The sequence below is a fragment of the Tupaia chinensis genome, unplaced genomic scaffold (assembly GCF_000334495.1).
Source record: "Tupaia chinensis unplaced genomic scaffold, TupChi_1.0 Scaffold000600_1, whole genome shotgun sequence".
Lineage (NCBI taxonomy): Eukaryota > Metazoa > Chordata > Mammalia > Scandentia > Tupaiidae > Tupaia > Tupaia belangeri.
The window spans coordinates 6,845,869-6,856,017 of NW_006160117.1; the positions used below are offsets into that span (position 1 = coordinate 6,845,869).

Genomic DNA, 10,149 nt, shown 5'->3' on the forward strand with positions numbered 1-10,149 from the left:
CGCGCGGTGTGAATTTTAAGCCACTGGGTCTGGGCCGCGAACCACAGTCGACTACATGGGAGTCCATCGACATAGCCATTACGCTAACTGCTGGTCCCTTCTAGGTCAAAATACTTTTTCAATAAGTTAATTCTATATTATCCCACAGAAGAGAGCAGAAGTTCAAAGCTACAACACCTTGTGAGACTGACCCACATGGAAAGGTTCTGGATTTGCATCTGAGGACCTCCCTGAACACACCAGGCACGCACATGCCCCATAATCTTGGGCTGGATGAAGTTGAGAGTGGATTATGCCATAAAGAGATTGTGGCCCTATAGAGGGTGCCTGTCTTTCTCTCTCTTGCCTGCTCGTTAAGGAAAGAAATAAGTAAACTTTAAAAAAAAGACAAAAAGATAGTCCACTGCTTTTCTAAAAGCTTCTGCAGTGTATGTGGTTGTGACTTACCATCCTGAACCCCCTATTCTATTTACAGAAAAAAAAAAAGGAAGAAAAAACAAAGGATTAAGCCTGGGCCTATGAAGTACTCACATAATTTTTCCTTGCACAGCTGAAATAGTACGTAATTTTTCAAAACATGTTAACTTTTATATAACCTGTTTCTATTCCATAAAGAGCAATTTAAATATAAATAGTAACCATGTTCACTTATTTTGACAGATGAACTCTCCCTATCATTTAGAGATTATCTGCATTCTCAGTAAACCTAGTGACTCCAGGTTAATGTTACCATCATAGGGCAAATATTGGCTTATATTAGTGCTACCATGCACGTAAGTTTCTTGTTAATCTCCTTAGTAAATTTCATTTTACAATCATGGTAAAAATAACATACCCTGTTTATGTCATATATTTTCAGCACTTCACCATACTTTCTCTTATTTTCTAATTTCTCAGTTACTTTATTTTGAATATTATCCAAGAAATGAACTTCAAGGGATCATATGGTAGTGCAACAGTGGAACACAATGTTCTGCTGGGCAATTACACATGGTCAAGTTCCCAGTTGAAGGCGGGAGACCTCCTTAAGTAAACTGGGGCACATACTTGCCCCTGATCTGGGCCTGATTGAGACTGAGGATGGATCATGACTCTGGGACCCTGTCAAGTGTACCATCTCTCAGTCTGTCTCTCTCTTGCACATGTGCTCATGGAAGAAATAAATAAATTTAAAGAAAAATGAACTTGAAGTATGAACAAGAACTGTGTACCTATATGAATACCACTCATACCATGTATAATAGCTTTTTACTCTCACACAATGCAAAATCCACCCACGTTGATGTTAACTCTCCACCATAAACTTCAATCAACACAGCTTTTCTCTCCTCTTTTAATACCTATAAAAATTGCCAGGTGTTTACTACCACTTTCAGCACTTGAAATAATATATTAACTTTTTATTCTCCCTTAGATTTTATCACTATAAATCTTGAAAATAAGAACCAAACATGCTTGCTTGGCTAAAGTACACATTAAATACTCACTACAAATGATAACACATAGGACTTCAAAATAATTTGAAATCTAATTTGTTCTGGTTAAGGTATCCCAAGGTCTTTGTTGAGTCATTCTTAAATGTCATTATCGAAAAAGACAAGACAACCTATCTGTGACATATGCCAGAGGCAGTTCATCTCCACATTTTAAATAAAGATGTTAAGACAGTGTTTTTCAAATAGTGGGTTGTGACCTATTACTGAAACGTACAATATAATTAAATTTACTGGGAGATGACCATTGTTTAAGGGGGGGGGAACATAATAGAAAATATCAAAGTAAAATAAAAACTTGACTCAGGGGTAACATATGTACCAGATCATGTTAAAATACATTTCTTTCAATGGGTTACTTAAGAGAAATACTGACTTAGAATATGATAGATTATCTAGATTATGTAGTGAAAATATTCCTTTTTACGTTCTTCAGAATAGATAGCAGCTTTTAAACTATTAAGAGACAAAAGTGGAGGAACCAGCAGATGGTGTAACAGCTATGTCCCTGGATTCCCATATGACTGATGACAGTTTGAATCCTGGACCTGGTGGCTTGAAACTCATGATGGTTACATGTGTGTGCATGCCCACGATCCCAAGAGGAGAATGGAGGAGAAGGGACTGCGGCATGTCCATCCTCCTGGGTGTGATTTCTTGCTTTCTGTCTCTCCAGTGAATGCACATGCCTTATAGAATAAATCTCTCTCTCTTAAAAAAAAAAAAAGGAAAAGGAAAAAGAAACAAATGGAGTTAAGAACCCTCTGAATATAAAAGCTAAAACAGCTTAACTATTTATGTTATGATTTTTGTATGACTGTTCCTCCCAAACACGACCTAGATATGTTCATGTAGCTCCTTCACTTACATATAGGAAGCTCCTGTTTTCTAATATATCTAAAAGGGCCAGCCCCTTAGCCTTATGGTTAAGGGTTAAGGGAGCCAGATTCCACATGGTCGACTGCAGTTTGAATCCCTGCCCCAGTGGCTTGAAAAACACACCAGGCATATGGGTATGCATGTGTGTACGTGAACACACAAATCCCAAAAGGATGGAGAAATGAGAGCAAGGACTTGAGGCATGACCACACCTCCAATGAAGGTTGCTTTCTCTAGCTCCCTCTCCCTCTGTCTCTTTGGCCAGCACATATGCTTTCTAGCAATTTAAATAAATAAAAAAATAATAAAAAATGAAAGAAAATAAAAGATAGAGACATGTAAATAGTCTCATTAACTCAAAAATTCAAGATCACAAACTGTACTGTAGCATTTCCAAGTGAAAAAGGCTCGAAGGATTCATAAAAATCCCATTGTAGTCATTGATTTAACAATTTCTAACCTGACAATATATCTGAATCCATTTTGTTCATTTAATAAAATCTGGATTTGTAGATACAGAAGGTCCACACACTCAAAGTGAGAGAAAGAGAGGTAGTTTTAACAGAGTGAGGTTAAGTTCTATAATAAGTAGTCCAAAAAAGAAACAACCCATAGAAGGAGACCTGAAGAAAGCTTCGTAACACAGATGACATTTAAGCTAGTTCACAAAGAAGAGTAGGGTTTGTTTTTTGTTGTCTGTGTTTCTTAAAATAAAAACAACAGAATTATAAAGATAGAAGAAACTCTATACACCATCTAACCCAACAGTTCTTAATGAGGGTGATTATGCCCTGCAAGGGACATTTGGCAGTGTCTAGACACATTTCTGGTTGTCATCCTGGGGAGGGTTCTATTGGCATCTGGTGGGCAGAATCCAGGGACACTGTTCAATGTACCACAATATACAGAACACCCCTAACAACAGAGAATTAGCCAGCCTGAGATGGCAATAGGGCCAAAGCTGAGAAACCTTTAATCCAATCCCAATACAAACTCTTGTTGTTTTTTGTTGTTGTTTGTTAGGCTTTTTCCATAGAGCACATATGCTTGCCAGAGACAGACAGTGACAGGGAAGGTGAGAAATCACCTAACCTTCCCTCACAGCCTCCACCCCACCCAGGGGAGATAGCCCCATTGCAATCCTTTGTCCTCCAATCTTTTCCTGGGATTCTGGGCAAGCATGCACATGTGCCTGGTATGATTTTCAAGCCACCAAGTCCAGAACTGAAAGCATGGTCACCCATGTGGGAATCCAGCACTTTAGTCACTATGTCTCCTGCTGACCCTACAAACCCTTGTTTTACACGAGAAGATAACTGAAGACTAGAAGGGGTTAAAACTTGCTAAAAAGTCAAGATTACTAAATGGACTTCTTAACATCTTGTCCAGTATTTAATTCACAGCACATACCCACATATGTTATTTTACTGGAAACATGCTAAAAAGAGTTTAGAAACACTTTTATAAGGTAGAAAGACAAACTATTTAAAAATCAAAGCTGATGGTATTATATAGTCTTTCTTGATACTGATCAACCAAAGGCTCAAAGCAAGAATTATGGCTACAATATCATTTAAAAAATTATATCCTTCACACGCCCTATACCAAAAACCTCTGCAAAAAAAGTTATATCTTTATTTATTTATAATACTAGGTTTACCACCTGTTCGACTCATTTACTGAACATGGATTTCAGAGTAAGGAAAATGACAATAAAAATTAGGAAGCTGGAAGATCTGTATACCCACACATATCTAGTTATTCCCTGGGACAGGTCTTTCAAGCTCTACTAGCTCCAACCAAAAAGGATCTTGGACCTGGGCAAGATAAGCCAATTTTATTAAACATCAAATTCTAAATTACCCTTCCATTAATTGGTTAGATTTCTAGTAATAAACTATTAGGAAAAAAAAAACAAAAACAAAACCAAAAAACTTGTACTTAGACCAGCAGATGGTGTAATGGTTACATCGCTGGACTCCCACATGGCTGACTCTGAGTCCTGAACCCAGTGGCTTGAAATTCACACTGGGCACATGTGTGTGTGCCCAAAATCCTGAGACGAAAATGGAGAAGGGATTGTGGTGTGGCCATCCTCCTGGGGGGTGACTTTTCTCTTTCTGTCTGTCTCTGCCTGTCTGGTCAGCGCATGTGCCTTATAGCAAAAAAATCCCTAAAAAAGCCAAAACAACAACAACAAAAGAAATCTTGTACTTCCCATTGCTAAACAGCTAGTGATAATTGCTTAGAGTCATGATTTAAGGCCTAACTTTAAACACATGAAATCACATAGACATTGTTTATCTTTCCACATCCATGCTTTTAAATGCACAAAGGGGAGTAGATTATAAATGGTGTGTGTGTATGTTAATAGCAATATAGATCTGCTTTTTAAATTTTTTTAAAGAATTGTTTATATTTAAGTTTATTGATTATTATCATTATTTTAAAATTTGCTATAGGAGGGACCAGCAGTTGGCGTACTGGCTATATCACTGGACTCCCATGTAGTCGAACATGGTTCAAGTAAGTCCTGGACCCGGTGGCTTAAACTCACACCAGGAGTATGTGCATGCGTGCCCAAGATCCCGAGAGGAGAATGGAGGAGAAGGGACTGTGGCATGACCATCCCCCCAGGGGGTGATTTCTTGCTTTCTGTCTCTCTGTCTCTCTCTGTCTTTCTGGTGAGTATATGCACCCTATAGCAAAAACCTCTCCTCCCAAAAAAAGAAAAAAGAAAAAAAATTGCTATAGGGCATATATGCTCACCAGAGAAAAGAGAGAGAGAGAGAGAGAGAGAGAGAGAGAGAGAGAATGAGAAAGCAAGCCACCAGGTCTTGACTTGAACCACAGTTGGCCATGTGGTACTCCAGCACCTTAACCACCATGCCACCTGCTGGTCCCTAGGTATGTTTTCAGAAAAGATATATAGGCCCAGCCCCTATGGTGCAGTAGGGACACATACAGAACCACTATTCAAGTTTCCAGACCAGGCAGCCAGAAAACATGCCAGATATGTGTAAGCATGCCCAGGATCCTGGCAGGCTGGCAAACTGGGACTAGGGCATAACCAAGCCCTGTAGAAAGTACCCCTCTCTCTCCCTCTCCCCTCTTTTTCTCATAGACACAAGCACCCACACTCTATCATGTTTTTTTGAAAATAGATATACATTCCTTACCTCCAATTTTTCAATTGGTGTAACTTCAACCAAGATACCTTGTCCAGTTTGACATACTACAATTCACCGTGAGACACTTGAACAAAAAGCTGCAGACAGTGTCCTAAAGAATGAAAAGTCATAGAGGTAAGAGTCAAACTGTGAAAGGTTTAAGTAAGACACTGTGAACAAATGATACACTGTGTATAAATAAAAGATCATAGAAAAGCCAGCAGCCATTTTACTACCTGAAATTTCAGTGAATGACTTTTATGTTTAATCAATAATAAGAGGAAGTTCTCTGACTGCCTGAGTCACCCTGCTCCCCTCTCAGTCACCTAGTGCCTAAGGCAGAGGTTACAACAGCAGAGGAGATAAAGCATTTCTGAGATCTGGGTTTACAGGGAATGCTACCAGGAGCTTTAGTTGCATCCCTGGCAAAGCATCAAGGGTCCCTGCAGCTTACCAAGATATACTAGTTATTAAAGTTTAATGACTTTGATTACAAAACTGTGTAGACACCCTTTTAGGGACATAAGTCTTTAAAATTTTAAATGACTCCATAGTGAGCCTGCTTTAGTCTCCAGCAAAGTAGAGAAAGTTTTAAAATTCCCACACCCCAAAGGGCACCACACCCTCACTGCCGGCCCGCAGACTGAAGGAGGTACATGAGTATACATGAGTCTTTTCTTCAATTTTTTTCTGCTACCCTATATGTCCCCAATAAAATTACAAATGTACACACAGGACTGAGATGCCCTCTTCTTAACCTAACCCAGGAGATCACTAAGTCACCATTCAGGGATAATTACTCCTTAAGAAGGAAGAAAATGATATTATGGGCCTTAGTAAAATGATAAAATTTTACTTAAAGAAGAGAGCAGAGTCTTTGGTTCCCCAGCTGGAGATTTTAACAACCCAAGAACCAACTAGACATTTCAGGTTAATCCAATAATCCTAGTGAATGAGGAAGTTCTACCATTCAGAAAAATTTCAGCTAATGATGGCAGAAGTGACGGAGTTAGAGCAATCATAATTCTTGCAACTTTTAATTAACTAACTACTTTGTGTACTGATGATCGACGAATAATAGTAAAAGCATTAGCAGGGAAGCTGGGCTTCATGAAGGAATCAAGCTCTCTACCTAAACCCTCTGATAAATCACAGCAATACTTCAAGTGAAATGACCAGACATTGGAACTCCAGATGGGATGTAGGATGAAGTGACAGCAAGCACTCTTGCCCACCTCTCCAAAAAAGTATAATCTGAATCTATTTAAGCATATAGATCTCCATGAGATCTAAGATGCTCTAAATAAACAAGGACATTTAATATGCACAGGCCTAATATAAAATAACCTTTGAAGGCCTTCACTTCAAGGGAGTAGTAAGGACATTGAAAAAGGTAGTAAGGACATTGAAAAAGAGGTGGGAGGAACATAGAGAAGCAGATGTGCCACCAGAAGTAGCAGCACTGACCACTGCTGGGACAGGGGTCTGAAGGCAGATTAGCTTTTTGCCCTCCCTAAGGTTCAGAAGGACAAAGCAAATAAGATTTTGGGTAAGATTTCATCAATAGTGACTGAAGAAGCAAGAGCAGAAGCCTTAAAGAAGATATTCAGTAAAGGAGTTAGTAGGAAAGCTTGAGTTTATGAGAGTGACAGGAAAGGTGGCAATAAATTGAGGCATGTCTAAAAAGAGGGAAAAAGATTATAGATGCCCTTCCACTTGTGATGGGGTTACATCCTGATAGATGCATGGTTAAGTCAAAAACTGTCAATTGAATCACTGTAAAATTGGGGACCGATGTGTAGGGATGAGAAAGGACTAGTGACAGAGTGAGCTTTCCAAGGGGGCAGAATGGCTGGCAAGTCCAGAGCTGATGAGACCATGTTCTAGAAATGAAGTGGGATGGGGACAGTTGGGGTAGAATATGGAGTAACCGCCCAAGTATCTCAGTCTTCAGGAAGTCAGTCATGGGTCATGATAGGCAGTTTATAGAAAGAAGAAAAAAAATGATAAAATTAGAGAGTAAGTGTCTATAGGCAAGAGTTAGCTGGCTGTAATAGCTGAAATAAAATGTTGTAATGATAATAGATAAAGAACATACATGATTTGCCAGGTGTGGAACCACAGACAAGTTATTTAGCCTCTCTTAGGGCCTGTTTCCTAATCCTTTGCTTAATGCCACACCTATCACATACTTACCTCGCAAGGCTGTGGTGGGAATTTACACAGAAGGAAAAATGTTTGTGATTCGTAAAGTACCACACGTATTCCTTAGGTTGGCTGAGAGCTCTCAGGGAGCAAATCTAAGAACCTCAACAGAACTGCATCATTTCTTTCTATTTCACAAGAGCAGATATATATTATACCCACAGCTAAGTACGCTGAGACAGAAACCATGATGGTAAATGTGTAAGTAGGAAAGCATTCTTTTTTCCTTGAAAGGGAAAGAAAAACTCAGTTGATTTTATGCATCTCAATTTCAATAGTAATTAAGAGGGATTTCATAGTTTCAGAGTCATTCCAGGCACTATTTTTAGCTGAAGCTTAAACACAATAAACATGTCCATTGTCAATGTCTAGAAACTGTCCGATACTAAAGAATCTTAAAATGTTGCTGAGCAGTCAAGAAATAATTTACTTACATTTATATACACACAAAGAGAATGTATAACCTTTTAATTCTAAAGTGTATTATACAAGTCAGTACAGCTCTATAAACAAAGTTTAAATAGAACTAGAAGCTGAACCTGAAGTCTTAGAGAAAGGGGAGAAAGTCATTGCCATCTGTAAGTAAATTCTGCGAATAAAGAGCTGACAAGAGACCTTCCCATCTTGGTTATGGCACATTAGGTAATCTGAACCAAACCTCCCACAGAAAACAAGTAACAGAATTGAATAAAACACAAGAAATGGCATTCTTAAAAGGGTTAAAAAGCTCACAGGATAGTGCTTTCAGAAACATTAGAGAGGACTGGAATTCAGAGGTGCAAGTCCAGCAATCCAGAAGAGGAAGCTAGTGGTTAAACTCTAACAACCTGATAGGCCAGAGGAATAAAAGGGGAAGATCCTCTTCCCTCACTTTCTGGTTGGGACCCTAAATGACTACATATTAGAAATAAGGGTAAACCAGAAATTAATCAATCCATACTCTAAATGCAATGTGGCCTTAAGTCATCTGGTTGGCTCAGGAAAATATCAAAAGGAGAGATTTGATTAACTAACCCTGGATTTCCTCAAGCAGATGCACACTAATACACACACACCCACACAATCATTTCTGAAAGATATCCTTTGTGTCAAATAATTTTTCAAATACAATACCCAGAGTACAATTAAAGATAACCAAGCACATGAGAAAATGAGAGAAACCCAAACATATTGGGTCATTGGAAAAGTCATGATGCATTTTTGCATAGAAAAAATATTATGACTTTTCTGATGACCTAATAGAAACAACAAACAAGACAAGACTCTCAGGGACTCCAATTATTGGAATTATCAGACATAGATTTTAAATTATGCTTACTATAGATGTTCAAGGAGATGAAAGCGAAATTAAAAAAGGTTAACAATGAACTAGAAACTATAAAAGGTGACCCAGCAGATTTTTAAGAAAAGCAAAAGAGTAATTCTATTACTGAAAAATGCACAGACTGGAAGTAAGAATTTAATGAACAGGTTTACAGACAATGGACACAGTAATGACAGTGAAACCAGAAGATAGGTGGTGGGGGGAGAAAGAAAGCTCAGAATGAAGAGTGGGTAACAAATAAAGGATACAATGAAGTCTAATATCCAACAGTTAGCTGGAATTCCAAAAGAAAAAAAATCGAAACAAGGCAGAAGCAATATTTGCATAACTGAAAATTTTCTGAAAATGATGAAAGATGTCAAACCACAGATTATTGATCTCAGTGAATTCCTAAGTGAAAATCAGCAAAGAAGTTTTAAATCAACTTGATGGGAGAAAAGATTTACTTTCAAAGAATTAACACTTAAGGCTAGTAGCTTAATTCTTGACAATAAAAATGGAAGCTTTTATAAACTGTGTATCTCCAAGGAGTAGAAAATAATAAATAAATTAATGAAACCTACTATTCCACTGCAGAGAAAATATCCTTCAAGAATAAAAGTGGGCTAGCCCTGTAGAAAAGTAGTTAACTGCTATACAGAGGCAGCCATATCCCTCAGGGCTGACTGTTGTTTGAATCCCTGTGCTGGTAGCTTGAAAAACATGCCAGACACAGGCAAATATGCCCAGGTTCTTGACAGAATTAAGAAATAGAGAAAAAATAGAATTTAGGAGTGATTAGGCCCTGACTGAGGAGAGGCTGCTTTCTCTTTCTCCCGCTGCCCCTTCTCATGGTCACACACCTGCCCTGTGGCACTAAAAAAATTAAATAAATAACAACAATAAAATTGATTATATTCTCAGACAAATAAAAAGTTTCACATCCAGCAGAACTTCATTAAGAAGCATAATGGGGCCAGCAAGTGGCATGGTGGTTAAGGTGGTGGATCCCACATGGCTGACTCTACGTTTCGAGTCTTGGACCTGGTGACTTGAAAAGCAGGCTAGATGCATGTGCATATCCAAAATCCTGAGAGGA

The 10,149-nt window shown here is 38.4% G+C and overlaps 1 protein-coding gene across 6 annotated transcripts in view; it reads right to left on the minus strand.

Moving 5' to 3' along the window:
- TAB3 (TGF-beta activated kinase 1 (MAP3K7) binding protein 3) overlaps window positions 1–5,655 on the minus strand; it is a 57,960-nt gene extending 52,305 nt beyond the window's left edge. For all 6 annotated transcript variants that reach the window (XR_335995.3, XM_006158486.3, XM_014591579.2 and 3 more), the window contains exon 1: window positions 5,552–5,655. The gene's annotated coding sequence lies outside the window, so the exon portion shown is untranslated. The remainder of the gene's footprint in view (window positions 1–5,551) is intronic.
- Between the last annotated feature and the right edge of the window lie 4,494 nt (window positions 5,656–10,149).